Below are 16,778 nucleotides of genomic sequence, written 5' to 3'. Positions count from 1 at the left end.
TGTGTGTGTGTGTGTGTGTGTGTGTGTGTGTGTGAGAGAGACAGAACGTGTATGTGTGTGAGAGAGAGAGAATGTGTGAGTGAGAGATAGAATGTCTGCGTGTGTGTGTGAGAGAGAGAAGGTGTGTGTGTGTATGTGTGAGAGAGTGTGTGTATGTGTGTGTGTGAGAGAGAGAATGTGTGTGTGCACGCGCGGGACAGAGAAAATGTGTGTGTTTGTGAGAGGTAGAATGTGTGTGTCTGCCTGTGTGTGAGAGAGAGAATGTGTGTGTGTGTGTGTGTGTGTGTGTGTGTGTGTGTGTCTGTGTGTGAGAAAGACACTGCATGTGTGTGAGTGTGTATGAGAGAGAGAGAACGTGTGTGTGTGTGTGTGTGTGTGTGTGTGTGTGTGTGTGTGAGAGAGAGAGAGAACGTGTGTGTTCTGTCTGTCCCTTAAACAACTGTGTTACATTATCCATTTTCCAGTCCTCTGGAACTCTCCCTGACTCCAGTCATTCACGAAAAATCACCATCGATGTCTGCACAATCTCCTTAGCTATCTCCTTCAGAACCCTGGGGTGTAGTGCATCTGGTCCACGTGATTTATCCACCTTCATACCTTTCAGCTTCCCTCACACCTTCTCCTTAGTGACAGCTGCTATTCTCACCTCTGCTCTTGACTCTTCTGGTACGTAATGCTCTTAGTATCCTATTGGTGTCTTCTGCCGTGAAGTGTGATACAAAATACCTATTAATTTCCTCACCTGTTACTTTTTTCCCTTTACGACTTCTCCAGCCTCGTTTTCCCGTGGCCTAGTGTCTACTTTTATCTCTTGCCTTTTTTACATCTGAAAGAAACTCTTACAATCTTCTTTTATATTAACTACCTGTTACTTGCCCTCAAATTTCAACTTCTCCCCCGCTTCATGCTTTTCTGGTTGTCCTGTGCTAGTTTTTAAAAGCTTGCTGACCCTCCCACAAATCTTCACATTGCAATCTTCACTTACGTGAGGAATAAGAGAATGGTCAAAGAAAGAGTAGGGCCGATCAGGGATAGCATAGGGAACTTGTGTGTGGAGCCTGAGGAGGTAGGGGAAGCCCTAAATGAGTTTTTTGCTTCTGTCTTTACGAAAGAAACGAACTTTGTAGTGAATGAAACCTTTGAAGAGCAGGTGTGCATGCTGGAATGGATAGAGACAGACGAAGCTGATGTGCTGAAAATTTTGTCAAACATGAAGATTGACAAGTCGCCAGGCCCGGATCAGATTTGTCCTCGGCTGCTTTGGGAAGCGAGAAATGCGATTGCTTCGCCACTTGCGAAGATCTTTGCATCCTCGCTCTCCACTGGAGTCGTACCTGAGGACTGGAGAGAGGCAAATGTAATTCCTCTCTTCAAGAAAGGAAATAGGGAAATCCCCGGCAATTATAGACCGGTAAGTCTCACGTCTGTCGTCTGCAAGGTGTTAGAAAGGATTCTGAGGGATAAGATTTATGACCATCTGGAAGAGCATGGCTTGATCAAATACAGTCAACACGGCTTTGTGAGGGGTAGGTCATGCCTTACAAACCTTATCGAGTTTTTTGAGGATGTGACTAGAAAAGTTGATGAGGGTCGAGCTGTGGATGTGGTGTATATGGACTTCAGGAAGGCATTTGATAAGGTTCCCCATGGTAGGCTCATTCAGAAGGTCAGGAGGAATGGGATACAGGGGAACTTAGCTGCTTGGATACAGAATTGGCTGGCCAACAGAAGACAGCGAGTGGTAGTAGAAGGAAAATATTCTGCCTGGAAGTCAGTGGTGAGTGGAGTTCCACAGGGCTCTGTCCTCGGGCCTCTACTGTTTGTAATTTTTATTAATGACTTGGACGAGGGAATTGAAGGATGGGTCAGCAAGTTTGCAGACGACACAAAGGTCGGAGGTGTCGTTGACTGTGTAGAGGGCTGTTGTAGGCTGCAGCAGGACATTGACAGGATGCAGAGATGGGCTGAGAGGTGGCAGATGGAGTTCAACCTGGATAAATGCGAGGTGATGCATTTTGGAAGGTCGAATTTGAAAGCTGAGTACAGGATTAAGGATAGGATTCTTGGCAGCGTGGAGGAACAGAGGGATCTTGGTGTGCAGATACATAGATCCCTTAAAATGGCCACCCAAGTGGACAGGGTTGTTAAGAAAGCATATGGTGTTTTGGCTTTCATTAACAGGGGGATTGAATTTAAGAGTCGTGAGATCTTGTTGCAGCTCTATAAAACTTTGGTTAGACCGCACTTGGAATACTGCGTCCAGTTCTGGGCGCCCTATTATAGGAAAGATGTGGATGCTTTGGAGAGGGTTCAGAGGAGGTTTACCAGGATGCTGCCTGGACTGGAGGGCTTATCTTATGAAGAGAGGTTGACTGAGCTCGGTCTCTTTTCATTGGAGAAAAGGAGGAGGAGAGGGGACCTAATTGAGGTATATAAGATAATGAGAGGCATAGATAGAGTTGATAGCCAGAGACTATTTCCCAGGGCAGAAATGGCTAGCACGAGGGGCCATAGTTTTAAGCTGGTTGGTGGAAAGTATAGAGGGGATGTCAGAGGCAGGTTCTTTACGCAGAGAGTTGTGAGAGCATGGAATGCGTTGCCGGCAGCAGTTGTGGAAGCAAGGTCATTGGGGTCATTTAAGAGACTGCTGGACATGTATATGGTCACAGAAATTTGAGGGTGCATACATGAGGATCAATGGTCGGCACAACATTGTGGGCTGAAGGGCCTGTTCTGTGCTGTACTGTTCTATGTTCTATGTTCTATGTTCTAAAATCGGACTCTATTTTAAAAGTGAATCATTGCTCTTCTGAATTACTAAACTAATGATGCCCGTCATTTGGATTTTAAGTCAAGAAATATTTCTTTATGGATGGTGTTTCTTGACAACTCATTTTTAAAAAATTTCACCATTTTTCCCTAATCAACCTGTCCAGACATGTTATTGCATACCTCTGGTGCAGGTGGGACTTGAACCTGGGCCTTTTGGACCAGGGACAGGGACACTACCGCTCTGCCATAAGAGGGCCCATCTCACCCTTCTGTGCATGAGTCCCACCTGTTCCTCCCCTTTCTGTCTGCCCAGTCAATTCATTAATCAATTGATCCAAATCAACTGCTTCAATATTTGCTGTACTAACAGCATGCAGTATTTGAAGATCTTGTGGCACACTCGTCATGCTGCTGATTCAGGACCAGAATGTCCAGGATCAAATTGAATCTGCTCCAGAGGTTACTAGATTAGATTACATACAGTGTGGAAACAGGCCCTTCAGCCCAACAAATCCGCACTGCCTCTTGAAGCATCCCACCCAGACCCATCCCCCAATAACCCACACATCCCTGAACACTACGGGCAATTCAGCATGGCCAATCCACTTAACCTGCACATCTTTGGACTGTGGGAGGAAACCGGAGCACCCGGAGGAAACCCACGCAGACACGGGGAGAACGTGCAAACTCCACACACACAGTCGCCCGAGGCTGGAATCGAACCTGGGTCCCTGGTGCCGTGAGGCCGCAGTGCTAACCACTGAGCCACTGTCTGATAAATTTTTGTTTATCCAAATTCCATCTGATGACCACAAGAAAAATCCCAGCATTTCTTCCTGAGGAGCAGTGTTACAGCTGACGTGACGAAGTGTCGTACCCACCGAACATGCTGCAAATTTTTTCCATATACCCCACTAGATAAAAAGAAAATGCCTCAACACTTCAATAATGGTGGTTTGCGATGACAATGAGATGGAGAGTTAGTTCCAGCAAAGTTCCTCCTGAACTTGTACTTTTGTAGTGGATTTTACTGATGCCACTTCGCTAGTTTATTAATTATATTTGTTAAACCCAGGAAAATAATCAAGTATCATTGCCAATATTTTGGTTAAAGATATGCAAAGATCAATCAAATATTATTTTATTTGCAGCTCTACACATTCTCTACAACTGACTCAGGATGACACGCATTCAAGAATACAACGTTATGCCAACAGGTTAAAAAATGCTTTGCCTCATTGAAATTCTAATTTGTTTCGATACAGTGCCAACTGATTAAACTGGTTCATGCCGGGATGGCTCAGTGGTTAGCACTGTTGCCTGATAGTGCCAGGGACTTGGGTTCAGTTCCACCCTTTAGCAATTGTTTGTGTGGAGTTTTCACATTCTCCTCATGTCTGTATGGGTTTCCTCCAGGTGCTCCAGTTTCCTCCCATAGTCCAAGGATTTGCAGGTTAGGTGGGTTAGCCATGGGAAATGCAGGGTTACAGGGATAGGGTAGGGAAAGTTCTGGGTGGGATGCTCTTGGGAGCGTCCATGTGGACTGAGTGGGCCTGCTTCCACACTGCAGAGATTCTGTGTTTTGGCCAAATGAGAAATCACTTAGTTCTTGGACATTGGTGATTAAAAATAAAATTCACCGTTGTCTAGCTCTGACCCTTTGTTTTCCATTTTAATTTAACCCGGGATTTGATCAAGTGCTATGTGTAATGAAGTTCGAATTTGTGTATTTCATTCCCTCCAGCTTTTTAACATGACATTACCAGAATATTGATGTCAGAAAAGTTCACCTGAATTCTTCACCGTGCACAGAACACACATTGCACAGTCACGGTGGTAGTCTTTACATACAGTGAGTGGATGGAGAGGCTGGTGTCTCTGGACTAGTAATCCAGAACTGTAGATTAATATTCCATGCACTCACAACTCTCTGGGTGAAGAACCTCCCTCTGACGTCTCCTCTATACCTTCCTTCTAACACCTTAAAACTATGACCCCTCATGGCAGTCAATCCTGCCCTGGGGAAAGGCCTCTGGCTATTGACTCTATCCATGCCTCTCATTACCTTGTACACCTCGATCAGGTCACCTCTCTTCCTCCTTCTCTCCAGAGAGAAAAGTCCGAGCTCAGTCAACCTCTCCTCTTAAGACAAGCCCTCCAGTACAGGCAGCATCCTGGTAAACCTCCTTTGCACCCTCTCCAAAGCCTCCACATCTTTCCTATAATCGGGCAACCAGAACTGGACACAATGTTCCAAGTGTGGTCTCACCAGGGTTTTGTAGAGCTGCAGCATAACCCCGCGGCTCTTAAACTCGATCTCCCTGTTAATGAAAGCCAAAACACCATATGCTTTCTTAACAACCTTATCCACCTGGGTGACAACTTTAAGAGGAGCTACGCACTTGAACACCAAGATCTGCTGTTCTTCCACACTGCCGAGAATCCTGCCTTTAATCCTATATTCAGCATTTAAGTTCAACCTTCCAAAATGCATCAATTCGCATTTATCCGGGTTGAACTCCATCTGCCATTTCTCAGCCCAGCTCTGCATTCTGTCAATGTCTCGCTGAAGCCTGCAATAGCCCTCGATACTATCAACGACACCTCCAACCTTTGTGTCATCAGCAAACATACTAACCCACGCCTCAACCTCCTCGTCCAAGTCATTTATAAAAACTACAAAGAGCAGAGGCCCAAGAACAGTGCCCTGTGGGATGCCACTCAGCACTGACCTCCAGGCAGAATATTTACCATCTACAACCATTCTGCCTCCTGTCAGCCAACCAATTCTGAATCCAGACAGCCAAATCACCCTGTATCCCATACCTCCTGACTTTATGAATGAGCCTGCCGTGGGGAACCTTATCAAATGACTTGCTGAAGTCCATGTACACCACATCCACTGCTCGACCCTCGTCAACCTGCCTCGTGACTTCCTCAAAGAACTCAATAAGATTTGTAAGGCATGATCTGCCCCTCACAAAGCCATGCTGACTCCCTTTAATCACGCTATGCTTTTCCAAATAGTCAGCAATCCTATCCCTCAGAATTCTTTCCAAAACCTTGCTGACCACAGACTTAAGACTGATTGGTCTGTAGTTGCCAGGGATTTCCCTATTCCCTTTCTTGAAAAGAGGAACAACATTTGCCTCCCTCTAATCTTGCAGTATGTCTCCCGTGGAGAATGAGGAAGCAAAGATCTTCGTCAGCGGCTTAGCAACCTCCTTTCTCACTTGCCGGAGCAACCTCGGATACATCTGGTCTGCCCCTGGGGACTTAGCAATCTTAATGTTTGCCAAAATTTCCAGCACATCAACTTCCTCAATCTTGATCTGTTCAAGCCTGTTTTCCTGCTCCTCAAAGTTCTCATTCACAACAAGGTCCCTTTCCTTTGTGAAAACCAAAGCAAAAAACTCATTTAGGGCTTCCCCTATCCGCTCAGACTCCACGCACAAGTTCCCCATGCTATCCCTGATCGGGGATAGTTCTTTTCTGTCTCTTTCTATTTGCTGCCCTTTTCTACCCAGGAAATAATAATTGACACTGGATTATTTTTAGAGCTTGAGTTGGGTCCCAAAGCATGAAGTTTTTGTGTCTTGTGTGTGTATATCTGTCTGTATTTTTCCCCCATGTCTTTCTCATGCCTCTCTCTCTCTCTCTCTCTCTCTCTCACACACACAATCTGTTTCACAAGGTTGTGCTGCTGCAGTAAGTAAGTCTTTATTTTTTGGTGGCGTTTGGCAGATGCACTGGATGTGACTGGCTAATTCCATTCTGTGGCAACCTTTCACCTCACCCTGAGCACATTAAGCTTCCAGCTTCTTCAGGCTTCTGTGGAAGATGCAGAGTGAGCATGCTCAAATGTAACAAATCAAGTCCATTGACGACAAGGAAATGATTTTTGCTCTTTAGTTATAATGCAAATTTTAAGATGCTTTTATATGACAGGCAAACTCACAATGATGGCTGTAGTGAGAACATCTCTGCAGAAAGTTGGAATGTTTTTGCAGCGTTTGAAAATGATGGCAATTTCCTCTCCACCTTATCAGAAACTGCGTAAGGTGAGCCTATCAGAGGCTGTCGCATCTTTATATAATTTGTTCAAAGCTGGTGCTGAAAGAGCTATTTGGAGTTCTTGTCAGCCACTGCTATTTCGAATGACTAGATATAACAATGGATAAAATTATGTGTGGTCTGTTGTGGAGATCTCTTTGTACCCAATCTTGCAATACTGAATTAAGTACACATTTTCTCTATTCTGCTGTACCCAGAGATATGTAGATTATAGATAATAAAATATGAGGCTGGATGAACACAGCAGGCCCAGCAGCATCTCAGGAGCACAAAAGCTGATGTTTCAGGCCTAGACCCTTCATCAGAGAGCTTTTGTCACATTTTATTATCTTGGATTCCCCAGCATCTGCAGTTCCCATTATCACGAAAGATTATAGATGCTTAGTTTATTTGGTATGCGGCTTTTCAGCTGGTGATGTCTGGACTTGCTGACAGTTAAACTGGTAATGGGTCGATGCTGACTAATACAGGCAGGATGGTCATTTCCTGATAGTTTTGCCATGTTTTAAAGTTTAAAATGTGTAAAGCGATTCTCCAGGCTGGCGTGAATTACAGGATAACAAAGTGTGGAGCTGGATGAACACAGCAGGCCAAGCAGCATCTCAGGAGCACCACCACACGGCGTGAATTAGATTCTGGTTTCATGAATTGAGCGTTATAACTAGATTAATTTCAACTATTAAATTTAGTGTTGTTTTTAAAGTAGATTGATATTCTAACCAAGTAAGTAGTCATTTAATTTTAGTGAAGCGTTCACTTTTGTTTAATTTTCAATGAAAGCTATTGGCTGTCTGTAGACTACAGTTTTGCCTTTTTCTGAAGCCAAATCCAAACTGAAAATGTAACTTCCATTATATTTGTTAAGATTCGATCTAAAAGGACTCCCTCTTTTGCAATATTGCCCTTAAGCGCAAGGCAACAAACTGACTGGCTGCAGTTTGATAATAAGTCTGTGCATATTTTGGGAGAGGTGTGTGTCGTAGAATACAGGAGAATACTGACTGGTTCTGTATCATATCAAGCAATGATTAAATATTCAAATTAATGAGTAGATTATGTTAGTATAGGTTGTAAAATGTCATTGTTTCTTTTCAGAGAAAATTAATTCACCTTGGCAGCAAAATGTAATTTAAAGCCATTTATGTGTGTGGTTTGAATCCAGTTTAAAAGCATTGGAAGCGTATTTATATTTTGTGACATGGTAAATTATCATTGTGCCGCGTTTAAAAATTTTAGCCTATTTTCAAAGTGACATTGAAAACCGTTAGGAGAAATACTTTGAACGTAGTTATTGGATAGCAAAAGTATAAAGTATTGCTGTGTGTTTTGTCGTGTCTGAAGGCCAGTAGTAAATATGAGGTTGAACTTAGTGTTAGCAAATGCGTTTGAATGTAGATTGATGCTGACAGAAGTGATAAAAGCTTAGTTGATCACTAAGTTGAATATTCTGGAGTTGATATCATATTGTCTTTTCATAAAACCTGAGTTGAGTTTGTTCTGTCCACTCACAGCTTTAATGATAACTAAACAGCCTTGCAGCTCACATGCAATATTCCTTAGAACTAAATGCTTTGTCACTGTAACAAAGTGTGGAGCTGGATGAACACAGCAGGCCAAGCAGCATCTCAGGAGCACAAAAGCTGACGTTTCAGACCTCGACCCTTCATCAGAGAGGGGGATGGGGAGAGGGTTCTGAAATAAATAGGGAGAGATGGGGAGGCAGACCGAAGATAAATAGAGGAGAAGATAGGTGGAGAGGAGAGTATAGGTGGGACAAGAGAGTTGCAGTGGGAGAGAGATTCCCTGAGGTTGGTCCGGAGGGAGGGGGGTAACTTCTTCAGGTTAGGCATCCCTGGAAGAGGCAAAGACATGTTTCTGATGGTGATGGTCTTTAACGAGCAGTTATGGAGCATAATTCTACAAGATTTAGTTCATTTGAAGTGGGGAAAGCTTCTGAAGAACTCAAGAAACCTGAACAGAAAAATAGATTTAGAAATAAGGTGTCATTTTGCAGAGTGTTGACAGTAACTTGCATTGACCTCTGCATTCCAGTTGAGCTATGCTGTGCTTCGCATTGGTGAGGTCACATTTCTTCTAGTGACAGTCATTTTGTCAAAACTTTCCCATTCTTGAGTTTTGTGTTTTTGGTGTTTTGATGTTGATCTTGATATCAACAAGGAAACAGCTTTCTTCTCTAGCAGATACCTATAAATTAATGTCTAGCAGCACGGTAAATGCCACAATAGAGTAACACAGGTTACCTGAGCTGCAGCATAAGGAAAGAGTAGAAGAGTTAGCAAACCCAGGTAAATAGAATTGAATCAAAGAAATAATGCAATAAAAGGTCATATCCACTTTGTTAGTTTCATGTGTTCCTAAATTCTGAAGAATGGTCACTGGACCCAAAATGTTAACTTTGCTTTCACTCCACAGATGCTGCCAGACTTGCTGAATTTTTCAATAATTTAATGTGTTCCCACTTCACTAACTCTTTTCCCAGTACAGAGCGGAACCTATTGAATTCTGCAAAAGCAAGAAGAAAAGATAGCTTAAGACATCTTAGGATTTCCAATATCTCTAATAATGATAAGAAAGTTAGCATGAAGGCACTTTATCTAAATGCTCTTGGTATTCACAACAAAGTAGATGAATTAACAGCACAAATCCTCTTGAATGATTCTGATGTGGTAGGCATCTTAGAGACATGGTTGCAGGGAGTTCAGGACTGGCAGTTCAACATCCAAGGATTCACAACTTATCGAAAAGACAGGGAGGTGGGCAGAGGGGAAGGGGTTACCTTGTTAGTCAAGAATGAAATTAAATCTACGGCACTGAATGGCATAGCGTCAGAAGGTGTGGAGTCTATGTGGGTGGAGTTGAGGTACCACAATGGCTAAAAAAAAGTATAATGGGAGTTATGTACAGACCTCCCAACAGTGATCAGGACCAGGGGCACAAGATGCACCTGGAAATAGATAGGGCATGTCAGAAAGGCAAGGTCACAGTGATCATGGGGGACGTCAACATGCAGGTGCACTGGACGAATAATGTTGCCGATAGATCCAAAGAAAGGGAATTCATGGAATGATTGCAGAATGATTTTTTGGAACAACTTGTGATGGAGCCCACAAGGGAACAGGCTATTCTGGACTTAGTGTTATGTAATGAGCCAGACTTTATAAAAGATCTGAAAGTAAGGGAACACTTAGGAGGCAGCGATCATAATATGGTAGAGTTCGGTCTGCAGTTTGAAAGAGAGAAGGCAAAATCAGATGTAATGGTGTTACAGTTAAATAAAGGTAATTACAGGGGCACGAGAGAGGAATTGACAAAAATCGACTGGAAGGAGAGCCTAGCGGGGAAGACAGTAGACCAACAATGGCAGGAGTTTCTGGGTGTAATTGAGGACACAGTACAGAGGTTCATCCCAAAGAAAAGAAAGAAAAGAAAGATTATCCGGGGTGGGATTAGACAGCCATGGTTGACAGAGGAAGCCAGGAAATGTATCAAAGAAAAAGAGACAGCCTATAAAGTGGCCAAGAGCACTGGGAAATCAGAAGATTGGGAAGGCTACAAAAACAAACAGAGGATAACAAAGAGAGCAACAAGGAAGGAGAGGATCAAATATGAAGGTCGACTAGCTAGTAATATTAGAAATGATAGTAAAGGTTTCTTTCAAGACATCAGAAACAACCGAGAGGCAAAAGTAGACAGTGGGCCGCTCCAAATTGATGCTGGAAGGCTAGTAATGGGAGGTAAGGGAATAGCTGAAGAACTCAATAAGTACTTTGCGTCAGTCTTCACAGTGGAAGACATGAGTAGTATGCCAACAATTAGGGAGAGTCAGGGGGCAAAGTTGAGTACGGTAGGCATTTCAAAAGAGAAAGTGCGAGAAAACCTAAAGGGTCTAAAAATTGCTAAATCTCCTGGCCCCGATGGGCTACATCCTAGAGTTCTGAGGGACGTGGCTGAGGAAATAGCAGAGGCTTTGGATGTGATCTTTCAAAAGTCACTGGAGTCAGGGAAAGTCCCAGATGATTGGAAAATTGCTGTTGTAACCCCCTTGTTTAAGAAAGGATCAAGGCAAAAGATGGAAAATTACAGGCCAATTAGCCTAACCTCAGTAGTTGGTAAAATTCTGGAATTCATTGTTAAGGACGAGATTTCTAAATTCCTGGAAGTGCAGGGTCAGATTAGAACAAGTCAGCATGGATTTAGGAAGTGGGGGCCATGCCTGACAAACTGTGAGAATTCTTTGAAGAGGTAACAAGTATGTTAGACCAGGGAATCCCAGTGGATGTTATCTATCTAGACTTCCAAAAGGCCTTTGATAAGGTGTTTCACGGGAGGCCGCTGAGCGAGGTGAGGGCCCATGGTGTTCGAGGTGAGCTACTGGCTTGGATTGGGGATTGGCTGTCTGACAGAGGGCAGAGAGTTGGGATAAAAGGCTGTTTTTCGGCATGGCAACTGGTGACAAGTGGTGTCCCGCAGGGGACAGTGTTGGGGCCACATCTGTTCACCTTATGTATTAATGATCTGGATGAAGGGGCTGGGGGCATTCTGGCGAAGTTTGCCGATGATACGAAGATAGGTGGACAGGCAGGGAGGCTGCAGAAAGATTTCGACAGTTTAGGAGAGTGATCCAGGAAATGGCTGATGAAATTCAACGTGAGCAAATGCGAGGTCTTGCACTTTGGAAAAAAGAATACAGGCATAGGACTATTTTCTAAATGGTGAGAAAATTCATAAAGCCGAAGTACAAAGGGATCTGGGAGTGTTGGTCCAGGATTCTCTAAAAGTTAACTTGCAGGTAGAATCTGTGATTAAGAAAGATGTTGTCGTTAATCTCAAGAGGGTTGGAATATAAAAGCAGTGATGTGCTTCTGAGAATTTATAAAGCTCCAGTTAGGCCCCACTTAGAATATTGTGTCCAATTTTGGGCCCCACACCTCAGGAAGGACATACTGACCCTGGAGCGTGTCCAGTGGAGATTCACACGGATGATCCCTTGAATGGTAGGTTTAATGGCTGAGGATCCTGGGATTGTATTCATTCGAGTTTCGAAGGTTGAGGGGAGATCCAATAGAAACTTACAAGGTAATGTATGGCTTAGAAAGAGTGGACGCTGGGAAGTTGTTTCCGTTAGGGGAGAGTAGGACCCGTGGGCACAGCCTTAAAATTAGAGGGGGTAAAATTAAAACGGAAATGAGATGACATTTCTTCAGCCAGAGAGTGGTGGGCTTGTGGAATGCATTGCCACGGAGTGCAGTGGAGGCCGGGATATTAGATGCCTTCAAGCCAGAGATGGATAAATTCTTGATCTCATAAGGAATCAAGGGCTACGGGGAGAGTGCAGGGAAGTGAAGTTGAAATGCCCATCAGCCATGACTTAAATGGCAGAGTGGACTCGGTGGGCCCAATGGCCTCACTTTCACTCCGATGTCTTATGGTCTTGTGGAAGTAAAAATAGTGCATGAAGGATATACATTTTTGTTGCAAATCAGTGCAGTGCGGAAGATTTTCATGATGAAATTTGTTGTTTGGTTACATGGCAGAGAAAAGAGTTGTTTCCTAATTCGTCCTTCAGTGTTCAGAGGATTTCTGGGTGTTGGATATATTTTCCCAGGAGCTGGGATCTAAATGATGTTATAAATAAATTTAAAAGCACTTTGCCTAAATAGAATGTTCATGACGATTGCATGATGCGTCTCTTTAGAAGTGATAAGTTTTACAACAGCCTCTGAATGACATTCCCTAATTTGTTGCAGCTGCAGACAGGGATTCGCCAAATCATTAATTTCCCAAGTCAGGAACGATAAACCAATTCCCCTTGTTTATTCAGCTGTTCTCTCCGTTGGTTGCACCAAGGTTAATTCAGAAAGAATCTCTTCCTTGGAAACCTTTCTCCCAGATCCAAATGAACGTGAATCAGAAATTGCTGGAAAAACTCAGCAGGTCTAGCAGCATCTGTGGATCGCTAACAGGCTTAATGTTTCAGGTTGGTGACCCTTGTTCAGAGTGTTAACTCTGCTTTCCCTCCACAGATGCTGCCAGACCTGCTGAGTTTTGCCAGCAATTCCTGGTTTTGTTTCTGATTTTCAGCATCTGCAGCTCTTTGGTTTTTGCCAAATGAATATAAGTTTTAAGTGGAGGTAATTTAATCAGGCTTTCTTGAATTAACATAAAGAGCAGTTTATCAAATTACTGGGGAGTATTACTGAACAAAGAGACCTTGGCGTGCAGGTTCATAGTTCCTAGAAGTTGGAGTCACAGGTAGATAGGGTAGTGAAGAAGGTGTTTTGTGCACCTGCCTTTATCGGTCAGTGTATTGAGTATAGGAATTGGGATGTCACGTTGTGGCTGTACAGAACATTGGTTCGGCCACTTTTGGAATACAGTGTGCAATTCTGATCTCCCTGCTATAGGAAGGATGTTGTTGAACTTACAAGGGTACAGAAATGCTTTACCAAGATGTTACCAGGGTTGCAGGGTTTGAGCAATACAGAACAACTGAATAGGCGGGACTAATTTCCTTGCAGTGTCGGAGGTTGAGGCATGATTTTATCGAGATTTATAAAATCGTGAAGGGTAAGGATAGAGTGAATAGCCAAGGTCTTTATTCCCTGGGTAGGGAGTCCAAAACTTGAGGGTACAGGTTTAGGGTGAGAAGGGAAAGATTTAAAAGGGACCTAAGGGGGGCAACCTTTCCAATCAGAGGATGGTGTGTGTGTGGAATGAGCTTCCAGACGAAGTGGTCGTGGCTTGTACAATTGCATTTAAAAGGCATCTGGATGGGTGCATGAACGGGAAGGGTTTAGAGGGATATGGACCAAGTGCTGGCAAGTGGGACTGGATTAATTTCGGATATCCGGAGGCATGACCCAAGTTGGACCAAAGTGTGTTTCAGTGCCGTGCAACTGTATGACTCCAGATACAAGAAGAAGTAGTAACACAACACACAGGTACAAAAGTAAGCGATGAGTGCAACTGCATAAAAGTAAAAGCAAAATGCAGATGAGCCTCTGAATTATTTGTGACGAGCAAGTACAAAGATGTAGCAGCTGTGATTGGATGTGGCCAGTCGCGTTGACCTTGATAGTTGAGCTGACAGTTTTGATATTGATTTTGTGATCAAAATTCCTTTGTGGTGATTACTTTTGAACTCTCTGACAGCATGTGGAGGAAGGAGGGGTGATTCTATGTTTTTTTCTGGTAGGATAGGGCTGTTAAAAATCGCTATTATCAAAGCTGTGTCCCTCAGCACTCTGGGCCAGACACGAGGACATTTTCTGCTGACAGTGACAGGCTCATTGTTGCATTCAATTTTTAAGCTCTCTTTCATACATTTCTGGAGGGTAACATAGATATGCCTGAAAAAGGTGGCTGTCTGCTGAGAGAGATGCAGTCAGCCGCTCGGTCTGTCTTTTTAGGAGGTCTGTCCCTTTTTGAAATTTCCCTGATTCTTTACAGGTACAGCATTACATTGGCTTCTTGTAGAATTTTTTCAGTGAGATTTGCAGTTTATACTTTCTGTAGCAGTCCTATTTTTCTTTCAAAATAAAGTAATTTTGAAATGAGAAGTGAAAAGAGGCCTGTTTGTATTTTGAAGCTCTGATCTATTGTCATCGTACTGGTTTTGTTTTAAACATTGATTGAAAGTTTTGTAATTCTGGTCAGGTCAGGTATGAGTTGGTTGTGACATATATCTAACTAGAAGTTTGATATTTGAATATCTATAATGTAAATTATTTTTATTCCTGTAATTGTATAAAGGGAATTAATTTCAAATGTTTAGGTACAAGGTATTGAGGAGTTAAGGGGACAGTAGGAGAGAGAAAATATGCTGTATCATCTGTCATAGTGAGATTTGAAGCCAAATCCAAATGACATTAGCTTGTGGGTCTGGATTAATAGTCTGATGATATCACTACTCCACCCCCACCTGTAGCATTTTGTGTCTCTTCTTCGTCCACGATAGTTGTCCACCAGTTACCCTTAAAAATAAAATGATTTGACAACTTGAAGAGAAAATTATCTTTGCAGTATTGTATTCTCAGCTGTTTCCTTTGAATGATTCTTTCGGATGAGTTTTGACAGCCTTTCTAATAACAAACAGTATTGCAGTTAATAAAACTGCCAAGGAATGAATGGGTCTTTATGCTATATTTATGGTCGAGTGGTCAAGCCACTATCAACCTGCTAGAATTTCAATCTGGGCCGGCCTAGAGCAGCAGTTTTTGATGAAAATTACACGCATAACCCCTGTAGGACAGGAGCAAAACAAACATAAAGCCTAAAGTCAATCGTTATAATGTTCCCTTCAGGGCTATTAAAACTATTCTATACTTATAATGAGGAAAAACAATTTTTAAAAATTAATTTATTTTAAATCAAGTCATTCTGTATCTTCAGCACATAATGAGCTTGGCTTATGACAGTCAGCCAACCAACCGCCAACTTAGACGCTCTTAATCATCATTGTGGCCCCCTTTTTGAACTTGACCAGTGACACACAACTAAGATTAACAGCATGTACCTCTGCATCCTTTGCTTTGATCAGTAATGACATTGAGGTTACCAGCTTGGAGATTCTGAGTCTCTGCTCATTGTCAGGGAGCTTAGTTAGGTGCCGCTGAGTCAATTTTTGCATCACTATTTATGTTATTTCAGCTTCTTGATGGTGTGGATGTCAGTAACTCTTGGAAGCCAATATTATCAGTACTTTTTCTAAATGGGCCTTGTGTTGCTGGCTAGGTGACTGTTTATTGCTCATGCCAAATTGCTTAGAAGGCAGTTAAGCGTAAACTATGATGCCTGGCCTAGACTGAAGGGTTTGTTCTGTACCATATGATTCTGTGATTTTATGAATGCGAAGACTGGAATCACATGTATCCTAGGCCAGGTTTCCTTCTGTATCGGGCATTAGTGAACCAAATGGCAATTGAGAATGGTTTAATGGACACGTTCTGGCTAACTTTTTTATTGCAGACTTGCATTGAATTCAGGCTTCAGAAAGAATGCCAAGAGTAGGTACATCAGCATTGCAGCATTCCCTCAACATTGCCATCATTTTCTGCTCAAGTCCTGGTTTGGAGCTTCAACCTAAAATTTCTAACTGGGTAGAGGGTGGAAAGAAGAGGATTACTGTGTCAGTGGAACAAAAATGACAGACATGTTGGAGTTTTTTTTTTCCTTAAATCATTCATGGAGTGTGCCCATTGTCCATTTCTAATTGCCTTTGAGAAGGTGAGAGTAAGTCACTGCAGTCCATGTGATGTGGGTACATCCCAATATGAATAGTATTGTATTTATGATTATTTGGAAAAGCACAGTTTGATTAGAAATAGCATGGCTTTCAGAGGGGTAAGTCAGGCCTCACAAGCGAATTCTTTGAGGATGTGACAAAATACATCGATGAAGGTAGACCATGGATGTGATGTCTATGGAGTTTAGCAAGACATTTGATAAGCTTCAACATGGTAGGCTCATTCAGAAAGTAAGGAGGCATGAGATTCAGGGAAATTTGCCTGTCTGGATACATAGCTGGCTGCCCGATAGAAGACAGGTTGGTAGTAGATGGAAAGTATTCAGCTTGGAGCTCGGTGACTCGAGGTGTTCTGCACGAATCTGTTCTGGGACGCCTGCTGATTGTAATCTTTATAAACGATTTGGAAGAGGAAGTGGGAGGGTGGGTCAGTAAGTTTGCCAATGACACAAGGGTTGTTGGAGTTGTGGATAGTGTGGAGGGCTGTTGTAGGTTGCAACAGGATGCAGAGCTGGGCAAAGAACTGGCAGATGGAATTCAAACCAGAAAAGTGTGAAGTGATTTATTTTGTAAGTTCAAATTGAATGTAGATTACAGGGTTAATGGAAGTATGGAGGAACAGAGGGATCTTGGGGTCCATATCCAAAGCTCCCACCAAGTTGCTACC

General features: G+C 42.9%; 1 protein-coding gene across 2 annotated transcripts in view; it reads left to right on the top strand.

Moving 5' to 3' along the window:
- The window catches only part of LOC132211036 (utrophin-like), a 153,317-nt gene that overhangs the window by 24,905 nt on the left and 111,634 nt on the right, over positions 1-16,778 (top strand). Inside the window, exon 1 of one of the 2 annotated variants that reach the window (XR_009447331.1) lies at positions 3,931-3,989. The exons of the other annotated variant lie outside the window; for it this stretch is intronic. The gene's annotated coding sequence lies outside the window, so the exon portion shown is untranslated. Of the gene's footprint in view, positions 1-3,930; positions 3,990-16,778 lie in introns of those variants that run through there. 2 annotated transcript variants of the gene reach the window in all.

This window comes from Stegostoma tigrinum, chromosome 27, assembly GCF_030684315.1.
Source record: "Stegostoma tigrinum isolate sSteTig4 chromosome 27, sSteTig4.hap1, whole genome shotgun sequence".
In the NCBI taxonomy this organism is placed as follows: Eukaryota; Metazoa; Chordata; class Chondrichthyes; order Orectolobiformes; family Stegostomatidae; genus Stegostoma; species Stegostoma tigrinum.
This window is presented reverse-complemented; position numbering and strand designations above follow the sequence as displayed.